The following is a 2,788-nucleotide window of genomic DNA, read 5'->3' as shown; positions in this document are numbered from 1 at the left end:
ACCCTTCATTGCAGAAATGACATTTGAAATTTGAGAATCGCTAGGGAACTAATTTATAATACATTGTGCATCTGCTTCAACTTCACCACTGAATCTTTGGACTTTGATGTGCTGTTAGTTTAATAAAATATTAAAACTAATGATTTCTTATATATTACTTCAATCACGCCCCCCCCTCTGAAAATAACGATACTATTGTGGTCGTTTTTTATGTTTAGCTGTCAATGCAGTAATCAACTGACGAAGCTCTGATTCAGCTGGTTTGTCAAATTGATTAGGATATCTTCGAATAAGTTATTCCCTCATCTAATCTGGACCCAAGTTTAATTTAATCGTTACACTTAAACCATCACATTCACAACCACATCTAGGACATTTCAAGCATATTTCATTGCTATATCGTTATACTTACAGTTAAAAGTTAACTTCTCCATGTTGGCTCTCATGGTATTGGATCAGGTCACGAGTCTGGACAAGCAACCTAGACCTCGAAAATAGTATCAAACTTCTTCTTTTTATCTAATCAAAACAACCCAAACTTTTCGTAATGACTCATTTTTTTGAACAACATCAAGATGCAGAGCTAGTTCGTGTCGCAAGTGTTAATATACCAGCCCACAATGCAATACATAAACAAGTTAAGCGGAAATATACAGGAAATAGAGTTGAAAAGCGTCACCTGCTTATGCTATACCGAAGTCTTATCCACTCCATCCTGGATTATGCACTTCCAATGATCGATATGAGCGCTACAAAGCTAGATAAGATTGAAAACCACCACTAAAGTCCACAAGCCTCAGCAGCATCACAGAACACCAGCAATGCTCACACGCAAAATTATTTATTAAGGTCTTGCATTGTGAAAACTATGCATTCTATCATCGAGTCGCCGCCCTTTCAAATTGGGACATTCCAACTTCACCAAGACTCCACAGACACCAACCAAGCAGGAGACAGTCTTGGGTGTGTAGGTGCTATACAGCCACCACTGAAATAATTCATCACCACCCGATCTCAGGTTTCCTCATGTAGAATACACATCTGATACCATTGGGATCTGTATAAATCCGCCAAAACAGAAAACACAGAGATTGGTTGCGCAACATCTCTTAAATATCATAGTGAACTATCACCTGCTATCACAGCCACAAACGGTTACTATAGCAAAGATAGTGAGAGAACTGATTGGCCATTCACTATGTCATGGAGCAACAACATTCTGCTGATGAGGCATTCAAACTTTCCACAAGCTGCACAATGATGGAGTTAGAAGCCATAAAGCAAGCTCTTCTGTGGATTGCTGAAAGCAGTGAACTGCAAATAGACACTGCTACCAACACAATATTTGCAACTGACTTTCAAGCAGCACTGAATAAAATTCACAACTGTTGATTCCCAGATGGATAGCATGTAGGAAAGCAACTGTCTGGTAAAATCATCACTTGGATGTATGTTCCAGGTAATGCAGGAGTAAAGCTAAATGACGACGTTAAAAAACTCGCATGAGAAACCAAATTCAGCACAACTCTGCTTGCAAGATATCGTCCTCCTCTTCAGTAGTAAGGTAAAGGTGACAACTATAGAAGGTCTTCATTGAGAATCGGAGGGAATGAGACTGCTCGAAAAGTACCGTATGGTATAGTTAAGAAAAGCAAAAGATGGCCAGTCAATAAGACAGTAGCAGCCAGAAGAACACTGGTAACATCAGTAAAGGAACTCTTCTCTACCCCCTTCGAAGCAGCTGGTCTCCACATGAGGGGTCAGCACCTAGAGGGTGCAACCCCTGAGATAGTCGCCTAGTGCTAAACTCATCAGGGTAAAATGTTATACGAAAAAGTACTACCTCTATAAATATTAAGTCTAATTTAAAATATAGATCATCAATTTTATAACATTTAAAACAAAATTTCATATTCTTTTAAAACGCCCAAGAATGAGCTCAAACAAGAAAACAAGAAAAGATCTGTGCATTGGACAATACCAATGAAGTTTGGGATGGTTGGTTGTTGTTCAGCACAAAGCTACACAATGTACTATTTGTGCTCTACACACCACGGGTATTGAAATTCAATTTTTAGCGTCGTAAGTCTGCAGACTTACCGCTGAGCTACTGGCAGGGGGGCAAATGGAGTCTTGATGATTATGAAAAAAAAAGTCCTAACTCATGCTTCATAATGTTATGTAATGTGCGCATGAACATTCAACGACTCCTCTTGTGCTCCGAGATATTATATTACAGATAAGTTGAATATCATTTTTGTTTTCATTTTAAACATACAATAGCATAATATAATGACCACAACCAGTTCCAATATTGTATTTTATATCTATGACAAAACTACTAAGGCTATCTAACGTTGTCTTTACTGACCAGAAGGAAAACAGACAAACGGCAGTACCCTATCACCCACCAACCACTGTAAGAGATTGATTAGCACTCTTAGAGCGCAACGACAGTTTAAAGTGCCAGAAATATGTTGTGGTATCGAACGGATTGGATGAACGTTGTTTTCAATTATTTATTATAAAATTAAACACAAGTGCCGGTAGTGCGCATACTAGATTTAACTTTTTCCACCATAACCATAATCGAACAATGGATGATAAAAAGTTAAGATTATGAGGTACTAGAATTCCTTTAAAGTGCGAGAATTATCGTAAAAATGAAGAAAGAAATTGTATTTAGAAATAGATTTACTAAGTATGAGAAGACCCGGCTCGTCCTTTCAGCCGTGGAGTCGTTATAATGTTACGGTCAATCCCACTATTCGTTGGTAAAAGAGTAGCC

At 38.2% G+C, this 2,788-nt stretch overlaps 1 protein-coding gene across 3 annotated transcripts in view; it reads right to left on the bottom strand.

Annotated features, from left to right (window-relative positions):
- The window catches only part of LOC106468431 (Na(+)/H(+) exchanger protein 7-like), an 81,408-nt gene that overhangs the window by 50,176 nt on the left and 28,444 nt on the right, over positions 1 to 2,788 (bottom strand). The window lies entirely within an intron of this gene.

Source organism: Limulus polyphemus, unplaced genomic scaffold (assembly GCF_000517525.1).
Source record: "Limulus polyphemus unplaced genomic scaffold, Limulus_polyphemus-2.1.2 Scaffold3005, whole genome shotgun sequence".
Taxonomy (NCBI): domain Eukaryota; kingdom Metazoa; phylum Arthropoda; class Merostomata; order Xiphosura; family Limulidae; genus Limulus; species Limulus polyphemus.
The sequence above is the reverse complement of the archived record's forward strand: the minus strand, read 5'-3'. Positions and strand labels throughout refer to the sequence as shown.